The sequence below is a fragment of the Adiantum capillus-veneris genome, chromosome 10 (assembly GCF_014529385.1).
Source record: "Adiantum capillus-veneris isolate H3 chromosome 10, ASM1452938v2, whole genome shotgun sequence".
NCBI classification, from domain to species: Eukaryota; Viridiplantae; Streptophyta; class Polypodiopsida; order Polypodiales; family Pteridaceae; genus Adiantum; species Adiantum capillus-veneris.
Window position 1 is genome coordinate 49,176,452 of NC_140940.1, and position 17,472 is coordinate 49,193,923.

Consider the following 17,472-nt stretch of genomic DNA (forward strand, 5'->3'; position numbering starts at 1 on the left):
AAAGTAACAAGTGTTATGATAGACAAGTGTTGAATGCAACTAGATTTAAGACCTGATTAGAATGGCCAAGTGGTGAATCTAGGAGACACCAACAATTGGATCTACAATTCAAGCGTTTGTTATAATGGCCAAGTGGTGGATATTTGATGCATCTACTTGTCAACTCTTTGTCTAGATGGCCAACTGGTTGATGTAGGATCTACTAATCCCGCAAACACTGTGTAAAATTACAAGTGTTATGATCTCCAAGTGTTGAATACACCTAACTTTAACGCATGGTTGGAATGGCCAACTGGTAGATATAGGAGACAACAACAATTGGATCCACATTTCAAGCCTTTGTTACAATGGTCAAGTGGTGCATCTTTGATGCACCTACTTCTCAATTTCTAGTTTAAATGGCCAAGTGTTTGATCTAGGATCTACTCATCCCACAAACATTGTATAAAATTACAAATGTCATGATGGCCAAGTTTTGAATGCATCTGAATTTAAGACATGGTTAGAATGGCCAATTGGTGGATCTAGGAGACAACAACAATTGCATCCCCAATTCAAGCCTTCATTATACTCACCAAGTAAATGGCCAAGTGTTGGATCTAGTATATACTTATCCCACAATCATTGTGTCAAATTACAAGTGTTATGATAGCCAAGTGTTGAATGCACCTAACTTTAAGACATGGTTACTATGGCCAAGTGATGAATCTACTAGACACCAACAATTGCATTCACAATTCAAACCTTTTTCATAATGACAAACTGGTGAAAATTTGATGCACCTGCTTCCCAATTCTTAGTCCAAATGGCCAAGTATTGTCTACTCATCCCGCAAACATTGTGTAAAATTACAAGTGATATAATAGACAAATGTTGAGTGCACCTAAATTTAAAACATGGTTAGAATGGCCAAGTGGTGGATCTAGGAGACACCAACAATTGGATCTACAATTCAAGCCTTTGTTATAATGGCCAAGTGGTGGATCTTTGATGCATCTACTTCTCAATTCTTAGTCTAGATGGCCAAGTGGTGGATCTAGGATCTACTAATCCCACAAACATTGTGTAAAATTACAAATGTTATGATCTCAAAGTTTTGAATACACCTAACTTTAAAGCATGGTTGGAATGGCCAAGTGGTGGATATAGGAGACAACAACAATTGGATCCACATTTCAAGCCCTTGTTATAATGGTCAAGTGGTGGATCTTTGATGCACCTACTTCTAAATTCTTAGTCTAAATGGCCAAGTTTTTGATGTAGGATCTACTCATCCCACAAACATTGTGTAAAATTACAAGTGTTATGATGGCCAAGTGTTGAATGCATCTAAACTTAAGACATGGTTAGAATGGCCAAATGGTGGATCTAGGAAACAACAACAATTGGATCCACAATTCGAGCCTTCATTATACTGGCCAAGTAAATGGCCAAGTGATGGATCTAGTATATATTCATCCCCCAAACATTGTGTAAAATTACAAGTTTTATGATGTCCAACTGTTGAATGCACCTAACTTTAAGACATGGTTACTATGGCCAATTGATGAACCTAGGAGACACCAACAATTAAATTTACAATTCAATCCTTTGTTATAATGGCCAAGTGGTGGAAATTTGATGCACCTACTTCTCAATTCTTAGTCTACATGGCCAAGTGGTGAATCTAGGATCTACTCTTCCCACAAATATTGTGTATAATTACAAGTGTCATGATGGCCAAGTGGTGAATCTAGGATCTACTCTTCCCACAAATATTGTGTATAATTACAAGTGTCATGATGGCCAAGTGCTGAATGCACCTAACTTTACGACATGGCTAGAATGGCCAAGTGGTGGATCTAGGAGACACCAACAATTGGATCCACAATTCAAGCCTTTTCTATTATGGCAAGTGGTTGATTTTTGATACACCTACTTCCCATTTCTTAGTCTAAATGGCCAAGTGGTGGATCTCGGATCTACTCATCCCACAAACATTGTTTTAAATTACATGTGTGATGAGGGCCAAATGTTGAATGCACCTAACTTTAAGACATGGTTAGAATGGCCAAATGGTGGATCTAGGAAACAACAACAATTGGATCCACAATTCGAGCCTTCATTATACTGGCCAAGTAAATGGCCAAGTGATGGATCTAGTATATATTCATCCCCCAAACATTGTGTAAAATTACAAGTTTTATGATGTCCAACTGTTGAATGCACCTAACTTTAAGACATGGTTACTATGGCCAATTGATGAACCTAGGAGACACCAACAATTAAATTTACAATTCAATCCTTTGTTATAATGGCCAAGTGGTGGAAATTTGATGCACCTACTTCTCAATTCTTAGTCTACATGGCCAAGTGGTAAATCTAGGATCTACTCTTCCCACAAATATTGTGTATAATTACAAGTGTCATGATGGCCAAGTGCTGAATGCACCTAACTTTACGACATGGCTAGAATGGCCAAGTGGTGGATCTAGGAGACACCAATAATTGGATCCACAATTTAAGCCTTTTCTATTATGGCAAGTGGTTGATTTTTGATACACCTACTTCCCATTTCTTAATCTAAATGGCCAAGTGGTGGATCTCGGATCTACTCATCCCACAAACATTGTTTTAAATTACATGTGTGATGAGGGCCAAATGTTGAATGCACCTAAATGTAGGACATGGTTAGAATGGCCATGTCGTGCATCTAGGAGACACCAACAATTGAATCCACAATTCAAGCCTTTGTTATAATGGTCAAGTATTGAATCTTTGATGCACCTACTTCTCAATTCTTAGTCTAAATGGCCAAGTACTGGATCAAGGATCAACTCATCACACAAACATTGTGTAAAATAAGAAGTATTAAGATAGCGAAGTGCTGAATGAACCTAATTTTAAGACATGGTTAGAATGGCAAGGTGATAAATTTAGGAGACACCAACAATTGGATCCACATTACAAGCCTTCCTTATAATGGCCAAGTGGTGGATCTTTGATGTATCTAACTACCAATTCTTAGTCTAAATGGCCAATTGGTGGATCTAATATCTACTCATCCCACAAAAATTGTTTAAAATTACAAGTGTTATGATGGTCAAGTGTTGAATGCATTTTCTAAAAGAACAAGTGTTATGATGGATAAGTGTTGAATGCACCTTACTTTGAGACATGGTTAGAATGGACAAGTGGTGGATCTAGGAGACACCATCAATTGGATCCACAATTCAATCCTTTGTTATAATGGCCAAGTGGTGGATCTTTGAAGCACCTACTTCCTAATTCTTACTCTAAATCACCAAGTGGTGGATCTGGATCTACTCATCACACAAACATTGTTTAAAATTAAGAGTGTTATGATGGCCAAATGTTGAATGTGCCTAGATGTAAGACATGGCTAGAATGGCCAAGTCGTGGATCTAGGAGACACCAACAATTGGATCCACAATTCAAACCTTTGTTATAATGGCCAAGTGCTGGATCTTTGATTCACCTACTTCACAATTCTTAGTCTAAATGGCCAAGTACTCGATCTAGGATCAAATCACCGCACAAACATTGTATAAAATAACAAGTATAAGGATGGCCAAATGCTAAATGCCCCTAATTTTAACACATGGTTAGAATGGCAAGGTGGTAGATCCAAGAGACACCAACACTTGGATCCACATTACAAGCCTTCCTTATAATGGCCGAATGGTGGATCTTTAATGCATCTATTTCCCAATTTTTAGTCTAAATGGCCAAGTAGTTGATCTAGGATCTACTCATCCCACAAACATTGTTTAAAATTACAAGTGTTATGATGGCCAAGTGTTGAATGCACCTAACTTTAAGACATGGTTAAAATGGCCAAAGCCATGCACTGTGAAGATGATGAAGCAGATGAAGAAGAAGATGACTTACTTTATTCTTCAAAACCGTACGTAGGTGTGGCTGGCAAATTCAGACGACAATCCACAATCTCCTCAGAGGATGAGGTTTGCGGCTGCAGTGAAGATACTTCACAGCTCGGCGATGGCGAGTGGACAACAGGAGGTAATCGTCGCATAGGGGATTTGCAAAGAAAAATGCCTACTCGCCGTACTGTTATACGTGTTTGCACCATAAAAGCTCCACCACTTACCATTCCTAGACTTCTGTGCACCGCAACTGACATGGCAGACATGCATTGGACAAGACTTTCACCTGTCATTGAAATGATTACCACTGATATTCCATCTGACTGTTGGTCCCCTAAAAACTGATAACTTTGTCTCCATTGTTCTTGTCCTGGTATAAGTATGGCTTGGTCGCGCTGGTATTGATCTGAAACTGGTTCTAGAAATGGAATTGGCTGGACATAGCCCCAAGATAGCTGATTCTAGAATTTCTTGGTCTTAAGCGCCTAGATCCTTAGTACCCTATTCTTGGCAAGTCTCTCTAGCTTCTGAATAGTAGAGCTTGATTTTAAATCCATTATACACCCTTGTTAGCAGTAATCTAGAAAGGTATTTCAGTCTTATTGTGCCATTGGAGAAAACCCAGTCCACTTCAAATGGTCCTGCCCAGTTGATCTTTAGATTCGGCTTCTTAGGACCCAATCTGGACTGATATAGGAGTACTAGATCCCCTTTCTGAAACTCCCGGACCTTAATCCTTTGGTCATGCCAGTGTTTCCTTCTTTGCTGAACAATATCCTTTTCCAGCATAGCCTGTTGTCTCAGTTCATCTAACTAGGTAAGCTCCTCCAGTCGCTTCTTAAGACCTTATAAGCTGTCTTGTATGCCCATAAAGCAGTTTGAAGCTTCAAATCCCATTGTTCTGGCTTTTTCTGCACAATCTCAGTGAGAATAGTCTTAATGGTCTTGTTACTGCTTTCAGCCCGTCCATTGCATCTAGGATAATAAGGTGTGGATTTCGGATGCTTGACTGAAAGCATATCCATAAGGATCTCTATAGTGTCATTGATGAAGTGTGTCCCTTGGTCAAACACAATCTCCACAGGACATCCACAGTGATAGGCAATATCCTCAAAGAAAAATCTTACAGTGAATTTGGTTGTGTTGTCAGGAAGAGCCTTAACTTGTACCCACTTGGTTATATAGTAGGTAGCCATCACTATATACCTATTCTTCCTGGGAGTAACCTTCTTGAAAGGTCCCATAAAATCCAAACCCCATTTCATGAAAACACCCAGTGGTTGTACCGGTGTTAAGGGAGTCATGTCTGCAACTCTGGGTCTACCCATTCTTTATCATATGTCACAAGTTTTGCAAAAGCTTCTGACATCAGATATCAATGTTTGCCACCATAAAATAGCCTGCAAAATCTTCTTGTAAGTAACATCAGTAGAAAAATGTCCACCAAATTCTCCATTATGCGCCTCTCAGATAACTTGCATTCTCACCTCCATAGGCATAAATCGGCAAAGAATACCATCAACAACTAATCTGTAGAGTGAGCCCCCAATGATGGTGAACTTTATGCTTTTGATGACCAGAGCCTTCTTCTAGTTTTGCTTCCAGTCATCTGGGAAACCACCATGAGAAAGAAACTGATATACTTCATATAATTCAGGATCAATTGATTCTGCCGCTTCCAGTTGAAATAATTCAGCATCCACTGGTTTGTCTCTTAAAGACACTTCAGAATAGCCCTCCGTACTCCTAGAGAGAAAATCAGCACCACAGTGGTTCTTGCCAGGTTTATGGAAAGTCCAAAATTCAAATTCCATAAGGAAAATCATCCACCGTATTAGCCTGATTATTCAAGAATAAGAGAGCCTGATGATCCACATAGAAATGAAACAATTTGCCCAGCAAATAATGCCTGAATTTTGTAGCACTAAAAAATATCCCTAGAGATTCTCTTTCAGTGGATGTATAACCTTGTTCAGCCTGACCGAATTTGCGAGCTGGCGAAGTAGACAAGATAGTCAATCCTTCCATCTGGTTGGGCTAGTATCGCCCCCATCGCCAGCCCCGAAGCATCCACATGTACATGGAACATAACATCCCAATTTGGTTTTCGAAGGACTAGTTTAGTGATAATGTCATTTTTTAAGTTCTAGAAACTTTCCTCACACTCAACAGTCCAATTGAACTTGCTGGTTTTCTTTGTGAGCTCATAGAGTGGTAAAGCTTGGGAGGAAAATTTATGCACAAATCTTCTGTAAAAGTTAATATATCCCAAGAAAGAACTTAACTCAGATGCCTTCCAGGGCGCCTTGGCCTGCTGAACACACTGAATCTTGTCGTTGGCCATTTCTATTTCATTGCGGGATACTACATGTCCCAATAGCTGTCCTTTCCAAACTAGGAAAACATATTTAAATGGATTCAGACAAATCCTCTTCTCTAACAATGCTTAAAAACCATTTCCAAGAATAGCAAATGTTGTTCCTCAGCTTAATATACAATGAAATTGTCCATGAATATGGCGAGGAACCAATGAAGAAACTCATTGAATATCTTCATCATACACCACTGAAAAGTGGCTGGTGCATTGCATAGGCCAAATGGCATTACCAAATACATAAATGCTCACCACTCTGTAATAAAATTGGTCTTCCCCCGGTCCTCAGGAGCAAATTTTAATTGGTTGTAGCCACTATATCCATCCATAAAACTGTACATCTCATACCCTGCAATCTCATCCAGCAACATATCTATGAAAGGCAATGGAAATGGATCCTTGATGGTTTGAGCATTGAGTTTCCTATAATCCACACATACTCTCAACTTTCCATTCTTTTTGGGAACAATTACAATAGGAAACAACCAATCACTACTGGCTACTTCAGTGATGAACCGAGCTTTGAGAAGGTTGTCAATCTCTTCCTTGACCTTCTTAGCATAATTGGGATTCATTTGGTACCGCTGCAGTCTTACTGACCTGGCATCTGGGTTGAGTGGTATCCTGCGCTGGCAGGCCTCTGCATCCACCCCTTTCAGATCAGTGTGTTCCTAGGCAAAAACATCTTTGTAATGCTGGAACATTTTGCGTGCTTTCTCCTTCATTGTTGGGTTGAGATGTTTCTTAACTTTGATCATTCTAGGGTTGTCTTCAGAGCCTAGATTCCATTCCTCGATCTCTTGGTCATCAAGGAGTAACCAGTTAGGCCCGCCGCCTTCTCTCTTGGTTGACTTTTCAGCGTAATCCCAAGACGGCCCTTTAAGTTCCAAATCACTGTTTTAATTTGCCATGTCCTCCCTAGCATGTTCTGGCTCATCTGACGTATTGGATTCAATTGATTCTTCTGGCCTTCCAGTTAACTGAACTGATCGTTCTCCTGAATTGAGTTCAGTAAACTGGTCTGGAAACTGTTTCTTCTGTTTGTCAGCTTGCTCCTTGTTCAGTAGAATTGCATTGAGATCAATTTTTGCTAAGGAAAAAAATTTTAGAGCTGCTAACATCATTTCAATCTTCTTGATCTTATACTTCTGGCATATTTCTTTAGGTCTCAGCTCCTTTCTCTAGCTTCTAGTACTGTTTTTCTGAATCTGGATTCTACCCCATGGGCCCCTTGTAGAGTCAGACTTTGATTAGCATAGTTGTGAATAGCATGTGCCGTTCGCAACCACGGACGCCCTAGTAGCATTCCATATGCTCCTTGCACATCGAGAGCTAGAAAACTGGTCTTGAACTTCTCCTTGTCCACTTGTATCGGCATATTTTCGATCATACCAGTAGCTTGCACTACTTGATGATCTGCCATTCGCACTTTGAAAGGTGCTGGCTTCAAATTTGTAATGCCCATCCTCTGCTGAAGATGTACTCCCATGATGTTTACTCCTGCTCCTCTATCCAAGATGAAACTTGAAAGTGGTTTCCATTGTTTCTGAACTTTGTAATCTATCTGAATTAGCGGCACTTCATCATCTCGAACAGTCGTCAACTGAACTGTCCTAGCCTACGCCTCAGCCTTCCTTCGCTGTCTGATGAATTTCGCTGCTTCAGGAAAAGTTCTTCTAATATCTTTCAGCTCCACAGTGAGTTTCTGGATTCTATGACAGATTTTGACATGAATTTCCTCTTTCTCATGGTTAGAGTTGTTTTTGGAGCTCGAAAAACTGGTAATATCTTCACAATGTCATTCCTTCATTGTAGTGCTTTCAGCTCCTCTATCAACTCCCAACTCTTCAATCATCCCTTGTACTGCAGCGAGCATGGTCTCAGGTATACCAGGCTTTGACTGATCTGTCTCAGTAGATTGTGCTGGTATCTTTTAAATGACCCCTGCTTCAGAACTTTCTGGCTGCTCTAGCAGCTTCTTGGCTAAATCCTCTGTGATTTTTGCCGCTAGTTCTCTCTGCTCCGGCCATTCATCAACCATGTTTTCTTTACCCTTGTCCTTCCATATCTCTCTCTGTTGAGCCCATTTGCTTCTTTCAGTAGTGACTGTTTTTTCTGGAATCTCTAGTATTTCCTCAATCACTACTCCTTTGCTTCATGTAACTTCTCGTACTGGAACTGGCTCTGGTACCTTCACCTCAGTAGCCGCAGTCCCAGGTGTGTTTAGAAATTGAGCCGCAAAATACCCATACTTTCCACAAGTATAGCAATTTAGATTTCGGCTCTGCAAGTTACCACGCCCCTGGCCCCGGCCAGTACCCTCTTGGTATCTACCGTGCCCTGGACCAGTACCACTGGTACCTGGTTTCTCCTCCTAATAGCGGTGGCAGTTTCCACTCTTATTGGTTTGGCATTGGTATATGCCACTACTGACAAGTCTTTACCCTTTTTGGAAGGATGAATCCTAATACCACAGTTATTCCATAAATGGCCATGGGCTTTACAAGAAGTACATTGTGGGCACTCATTGGAAACATGGTCCTTAGATTTACATTTTGAACACCAAGTCTCCATTCTTCTCACTGGTTGTCTGGTCTGGCTAATCTCAACAATTTGCCGAGCCATCTCTTCAATCTTCCTAGCCCAAGACCCCTTTTTAGGCTTATCCTTGGTCTTCTCATTGGATCTACTCTCAGAACGGCTTGAAACTTCGCTTGAATCAGAGTTATCAGTAGAAGAACTGCTACTACTGGACCTCCTCTTCTTATGACCTTTTTCCTTCTTAGCTTGTTGTTTCAACTTCACAGCTCTCTACACCAAATCATTGAATTTCTTCGTCGGTGTTGGCACCTCCTGCTCCCTAAGCTTCTTGCTACAAAAGACATTCAAGAACCATGCTCGCAGTCGCTTTTCTGATGTTGGTTCCTGTAGCTGCCTTGTCAGCTCCTTGATTTTCTCAACATAGCTTTGGACTGACAATTTCCTCTGCTTAATCTTATCCACTTCACAAAGAATATCCTCATCACCTCTCTTGTTGGAATATTCCAGTCTGAAGGCTTTAAGTAGTTCATTATAGGATCTAAGCTGGCAAGCCGGGTAATGGTAGTACCACTTTCTCGCTGCCTCCTTCAGTGTTTGAGGAAAGTATTCACCCTAGTCATCCTTATCAATATTTTTCAGCTCTGCATACTGCTCAAAATCTTGGATGTGAACATCCGGATCGTCCTTCTTGCCTCCTTTGAATACTAGATCAGAGATTTTCAACAAGGATGTGTAATCATGCCGATCAACGTTGGTCCTTCCGCTTCTCATCTTAGAGTCTGAATGTCGCTTTGGAGTTTTCTTACAGTTGTTTGTATCTGCATCCCAATTAATATCTGCTTTTGTCTCAGTTTCTGTGTCCTCCCTGGCCTGTCTACTGGAAGTATGGAGACTTTCTTTATTGCCTTTGGAACCCTCGTCCCCCTGCCTCGACCGAGAACTTTTAGCCTTGCGTGCTTCCCTTTCTACCCTTCTGCGTCTAGACTGACTAGAATGATTTGAGTCCTGCACCTCATCAGACTGACTGTGCTCCTCATGAGCCTCCGTATGATGGCCAACTGTTGAATGCACCTATATTCAAGACATGGTTACAATGGCCAAGTGAGGAATCTATGAGACACCAACAATTGGATCCACAATTCAAGCCTTTGTTATAATGGAAGAGTGGTGGATGTTTGATGCACCTATTTCCCAATTCTTAGTCTACATGGCCAAGTGGTGGATCTAGGATCTACTCTTCTCACAAATATTGTATAAAATTTCAAGGGTTATGATGGCCAAGTGTTGAATGCACCTAGCTTTTAGACATGGTTAGAATGGCCAAGTGGTGCATCTAATAGACACGAACAATTGGATCCACAATTCAAGCCTCTGTTATAATGGCCAAGTGGTGGATCTTTGATGCACCTACTTCTCAATTTTTAGTCTAAATGGCCAAGTGGTGGATCTACGATCTACTCATTCCACAAACATCGTGTAAACTTTACAAGTGTTATGATGCCCAAGTATTTAATGCACCTAACTTTAAGAAATGGTTAGAATGTCCAAGTGGTGGATCTAGGAGACACCAACATTTGCCTCCACATATCATGCCTTTGTTATGATGTCCAAGTGGTGAATCTTTGATGCACCTACTTCCCAATTTTTAGTCTACATGACCAAGTGGTGAATCTAGGATCTACGCTTCCCACATATATTGTGTAAAACTTAAAGTGTTATAATGGCCAAGTGTTGAACGCACCTAACTTTAAGGCATGGTTAGAATGGTCAGGTAGTATATCTAAGACACCAACAATTGGATCCACAATTCAAGCCTTTGTTATAATGGCCGAGTGATGAATCTTTGATGCACCTACTTCTCTATTTTTAGTCAAAATGGCCAAGTGGTGGATCAAGGATCTACTAATTGCATACACATTTTATAAAATTACAAGTGTGAAGATAGCCAAGTGTTGAATGCACCTAGTTTTAAGAGATGGTAAGAATGTCCAAGTGATGGATCTAGGACAGACCAACAATTGGATTCACATTACAGGCCTTCGTTATAATGGTCAAATGGTGGATCGTTGATGCATTTAATTCCCAATTGTTAGTTGAATGGCCAATTGGTGGATCTATGATCTACTCATCCCACAAATATTGAGTAAAGTTACAAGTGTTATGATGGCCAAGTGTTGAATGCACCTAACTTTAAGACATGGTTAGAATGGCCAAAAGTGGTGGATCTAAGAGACACCAAAAATTGGATCCACAATTCAAGCCTTTGTTACAATGGCTAAGTGGCGAATCTTTGATGTATCTATTTCCCAATCTTAGTCCAAATGACCAAGTGGTGGATCTAGGATCTACTCGTCCCACAAACATTCTGTAAAATTACAAGTGTTATGATGACTAAGTTTTGAATGAACCTAACTTTAAGACATGGTTAGAATGACCAAAAGTGGTGGATCTAGAAGACACCAACAATTGGATCCACAATTCAAGCCTTTGTTATAATGGCCAAGTGGTGGATCTTTGATGCATCTACTTCTCAATTCTCAGTCTAAATGGCCAAGTGGTGGATCTAGGATGTATTAATTTCACAAACATTGTGTAAAATTACAAGTGTTATGATGGCCAAGTATTGAATGCACCTAATTTTAAGGCATGGTTAGTATGGCCAAGTGGTGGATATAGGAGACACCAACAATTGGATCCACATTTCAAGCCTTTGTTATAATGGTCAAGTGGTGGATCTTTGATGCACCTACTTCCCAATTCTGAGTCTTAATGGCCAAGTGCTGGATCTAGGATCTACTCATCACACATACATTGTGTAACATTACAAGTGTTATGATGGCCAAGTCTTGAATGCACGTGAATTTAAGACATCGGTAGAATGGCCAATTGGTGGATCTAGGAGACAACAACAATTGGATCCAAAATCCAAGACTTTATTATACTAGCCAGGTGGTGGATCTAGTATTTACACATCCCACAAAAATTGCATAAAATTACAAGTGTTATGATGGCGATGTGTTGAATGCACCTAAATTGAAGACAAGGTTATAGTGGCCAAGTGAGGAATCTAGGAGACACCAACAATTGGATCCACAATTCAAGCCTTTGTTATAATGGAAGAGTGGTGGATCTTTCATGCATCTACTTCCAAATTGTTAGTCTACATGGCCAAGTGGTGAAGCTAGGATCTACACATTTCACAAATATTGTGTAAAATGACAAGTGTTTTGATGGGAAAGTGTTGACTGCCCCTCACTTTAAGACCAGGTTAGAATGGCCAAGTGGTGTGTTAGCAGCGGCTAACGGCTACACCAATTATGCATCAAGCTGTGGATGTGCCATAGTGCACAGTATTTACTTTTCATTGTATAGGGCTTGGGCTCATTTAGGAGTTCCAAAGTTGTATGAGTCTAGGCGAAAGAGCTCACTTTATCCCATAGTTGAAGGGTTTGAGGCCCAAAGCTATAAAAGAGCCCTATGCTTAATGAGAGGTCATTCTGGAGTGGTCCTTTTGAGAACTCTCTCCCTAGAGTAGCTCTTGATGGCCTAGCCTTTGAGCTTAATGTCCATGCTTAGAAGGCTAGTGCTAATCACATGTAATTAGTATAATCCTCTCTTAATTAATCTAGTCTTCATTATGTTGTCAATCATGTTTCTCTACTTTCCTTCATTGTTTTGAAGTGTTGATCTTTTCTAATCTAACTCTTACTTATGCTAAGCTACTCTGATTAGTGGAGTCCTTATCTAACTCTCTCGATTAAGGGGAGTGGACGTACTCATGATTGAGGGATTAGAGTTTTCCTCTAATGGTGTTCTTGTGTTTTCCTCTAAGAAACCTTGAGCTTAATTTGATTATGTGTGACTTGATTTAGACACCATGATTGGCATGGTTGGGGTGGCCGACTTGAATGCGATATTGTGTGCTTAATCGTCAATGCATGTAATTAGAGTTGTGCTTGAGAGACTCCAAGATTAGTGTGTTTTACTTCGTTGCTTGATGTGTGTGGATGATTGCTTGTATTGATGCTTGATGTGCGATTAGCATTAGTTGATTTAGGATGATTTCTATTTGCATTGGAGGATGCACGCTCTTGAATCCTCTCAATCTTTGCATCCGATGACGCTCTCGCACATTCTTTGTGTGATGCCTCCAAGCACTAGCCGGGTCAAGCTCCCTCTCTCCGGATTGATATATTTTGTGGGAGATTGCCTATGCTATGGCGAGCCTCCAACGTTGGCGCCGTTGCCGGGGACGGGTTGCCAATGCTAGTGGAGTTGAGGTTGCAAAAGATAAGAGTAATTTGATTACCGATTTCTTGTAATTAGGTAGGATTTGATTTGTGTGTAGTGTAATTAGGTTTAATTAGATGTGTATAGAGTCATTTCACCCCAAAAACCCCTAAATTCTCTTTTGATTTTGCTAATTTTTCACTAACCTTCACTAATTTTGCATCCCATTCATGCTAATTTCATGCTAATTGTACTAATTCCATGCTAATGTCATGCTAATTGTGCTAACCTAACCACTATTTTTGATTTGGAATGTATGCTAAATCCCCTTGATTGAGGAGGATCATCACTCTTAATTGCTCTAATCTATGCCTAATCATGTGATTTAGTGTTGATTTTGGTCAATTTTTTTATCAATTTTGGACCGAATCGGAGTTGCACACATGTGTGTGCAATGGATTGTCTAAGCGAGGAGCAAGGACTAAGCGAGCAAGCAATCAATTGTAAGTGGATTGACCTACTCCGTTCAGTTTTTGATTGATTAAGTTGATCCCATTGAGTTGCTAAATCATTGCTAAAATTAGGTGTGTGTGCCTAATTGATGGAATTTATGCCTAATTTGATGAAATTGGAATGAAATTGGATGCCTAGATGCTTGAGGAATGGTAGTTTTGCATAAATTGTGCGTGAAAATCACTAAATTGATGTGTATGTGAGGCTATTCCGGTCATGGAGTAGGCCTAATTACCAAAATTAGGGCAAGATTTGAATGTGTGTGCCCATTTTAAATAACTTTGATGAGAAAATATGGTCATTAATTGTGATACATGTCTTGTCCGATCGAAGAGTGTTAATCCGATTTGCAATACTAAAATTGAGCCATTACATGAATATCCATGAGATTTTGTGCACTTGATGAATTTTTCATAAAAATTTTCATATCTTGAGGCAGTTTTTGAATCAAGTGTGTATGTCAAATTGAATGATTGAACAAAAAAAAAGCTCAAGGAAGTGATGGAATATTCATTAACTTAATAAGAAAGTGATCTAATTTTGATTGTTTCCTCACAAGAGATGTGTGAAATCAAATGTGGAAATTGGAAAAATTGAAAGGAATTTTACACAAGTTTTGATTTCTTTTTCTGTATACATCATCTCTCTCACTCTCATTGATTGACTCTGATCGTATCCGTTGCCACAACCATGGCATAGAAACACCTTCTAAAAGAAGATTTTTTGAAAATCAAAAAAATTACACACACACACACACACACACTATTTTGAGTGAAGAAACCCAGAGACTTGGTCCATATCATCCAATGCCCATTTTTTATCTAGTTTATGGCTTGGGATTGACCCCACCCACTGGCTTGGCGCTCATAACACACAAACCCTTTAGTGGGTGCAATATCATCTAGCGGCCCCACGTTTTTTGTCTCGGCTGAGCCAGGCCCCACTTGCTCTCTTCACTCCTGCTCTCTTGCTTTAACCAAACCCACATGATGGGACCTGCATAAGTCGGCAGCCGCATGACCCAGACCCCGCCAACTTCCATACTTGGCTCATAGCTCAAACACACACACAAAAGCTGGCACGTTTGCAGTTTTGCATGGCGCAGTAGCTGGCAATATCGAATGGACCCACACACACGAATGATCATGATACCCTCACGCCAATCACTAGCAGTGGCCGCCACACACACATAGCAGTTAATCCGCCTAGTTTTGCAGTTGGCCCCCTGCCTTGCTCGCCAGGTCGTTGACTCGTCAGCCCACGCCATCACACAGACTACACACACGCACACACATGCAATGTCTTGCAAGCCAAGCTGCCTGCTCTGCTCCATAACTCTCCTCTCTCTCGTGGCTTGTTGCAGCCCCACGAGTTGGTTGATGATGCCTTTCTCAGTATCCTCACTCGACCTACCTACGTGCTCAGTCGAATGCTCACACACCAAACATCATTGCATCATAAGCCCATACCGAGCCCACAGTGTGCCTCGCTGGCGACTCACACTTTCTTTGTCCTTCAGCTCGCCACCGACGGGCCGACGCAAGCAAAACTCATGTAGAGTTTTAAAAAATAAGAATAAAATTTAAAGATTAAAAAAAAAATCACTCCTCTAGAGGTGAGTCCCGCCGCCCTCATCCTCACCATGTGGATTGCAACACAAGTCCTATTAGCACAAGTCCTGGCTAGAAACAAGTGTTTCCTTGAAATTTATTATCTCCATCTTGAATGAGCCTTGAACAAAGATGTCCAAAACGAGCACATAAGTACTAATTTCAAATTGGATCTAAGGAATTTAGGATATCAAAATCATCACGGTCTTAAATTATTTTTTTTTGGTCACTATTGAGTGATTGCGGGTAGTTCAAGTGTGCAACCATTTTTGGTGGATGGTTTGAATGTAAACTGCTTTCTAGCACTAACAAGTGATATATTTTGAAGGGAAAGTAGTGGCCAATGACATAATCAAATTTGGTTTTTTATCACCTCAAGAGAGTTGGAGTTCACTTCATTATACACTTTTTCTCTCTCATTGCTATGTATGTCAAATCTGCTTATTACAAGCATCAATTTTGTGCTCAATGTGATAGTTCAATAACAATATTGCATTAATGGAATTAAAAAATGGAGACTCATGAATTGATTCTTAGGTTGGATGATGCTATTTCAATGCACTCAAGAATGAGCTTTTTTGCAGGAGAGCACTTTCTCTCTTTTGATTGGTATGGGTTCACTTGATGATTGAGAACGTACGTTGGAGATATGCATCCATGTGGATGAAATAGATTTTTATTGAATGGATTGCATTAAACTTTGTGATTTCTGATAATTCTTGATCATATTTAGTGCTTGGCTTGATTGAAATTATCATTGCACTAAAATGACAAGCTCTATTTGAAATGCATGTGATATGCATGTGAGAGTTACATTGGATGATGAGTAGTGCTTTCTTGGTCGTACTTTGTGCTTAAACTTAAAATTTCTTGTGCATTATTAATACTTGAGTTGAATGAGAAATTATTTGAAAGCATTAAAATTGAGCTTGTTTTGATGGACAAGAGTGTGAGTAAAAATTTGAACTTGGCTTTGTGCAATTTTTTAGTGCTTGTATTGGATGTTCAAAAGCTAAAGAGCACTAATGATTTGAGTCTTTTGTGAAGGGATGTGGTAGGTGTGTGATTCCAAATTACCCAAGAAGGGGTCATCATTGCAATCTTTTTCAAAATTTGACTAATTAGAGCCATTCCAAATGTTTGGATTAAAGTTGTAATGCTAGCTCATAGCTTGGTCTAAAAATACAAATTTTTTCATTTGAGCTAGTGTTTAGCCAACTTTTGGAGCTTTTAAAGTACAAATTTGGCTATTAACAGCCATTCATTTTCATTTCATCAAGTTGCAGTCATCTCTAGCTCATAGATTGCACTAAAAAATGTAAAATTTCATGTGAGCTAGTTGTTAGCCAACTTTTTGGAAATCTTTGAAATGTAAAATTTGGCTTTGAAGAGCCACTTCATTTCTTCAAGTTGCATTATTTTTTAGCTCTTGATTTGTTTTTTCCATACTTCAAGTGAGCTAGAAACTAATCTTCTTTGAATCATGCATGAGAGGTTGTAAAAATTGTAAAATTTTCTTATGTAGAAGCATTTTACCTCTCTCATTATTGATATGTATGCATAAATTTGCTATCAAAGAGCATCATGTGCATAACCAAAGGCATTTTTTTCCCTTGGGTTTTTTCCCTTTGGAAAATTCGGGTATGCAAGACCCTAGCTTTAGGTTTTCATTAATGTTTTTTGTGTGCTTTTGCCTTTCAATAATTAGCTTTTATAGCTTGTGTTTACACTTAGCTTCAAAAAACTTCTTTTGCAAATAAAAGGGATCAAGAGACTTCTCTACACAAAGGGGATGCTTGCTCAAGGATGCACAAAGAGCACGAATAGGTGTAATCCTTCCATGATTTTGCTCTTTTTATCTCTTCATTCTCTTGCTCGGTTTAAGTGAAATTTTGCTTCTAAGCTATGGTTTTTTCATGATCGAAAACTAGGCATTTTAAAGTTTCAACACTTTGCTTTGTGAAAATTAACTCATCAAAAATTTAGGTTTTAGGTGTGCTAATCATAGGTAATTGGCCTTGACCTTAGGTTAATGTAGGTTCATTTCCTGTTAGTCCTAGATTCTTAGTGATAGTCTTAATATTCCATTCATTTTTGTCATGACCTAGGGCTATGATTAGGCTTTAGTCTTTTTTAGTCCATTGCCATTAGTATCTCATAAAGGAAGTGATGCATGGTTTTTAGGACCCCTTCTCAAGATGCAATAAAGGCACAGTCAGTTGTTGGGGAGATGAGGATACTCTAGTCCAAGGGATCTCGAAAGAGAAGAAAAATCTACTTCACAAGCACCAAAGAGTAAAAAGTGCCATGGATAGAA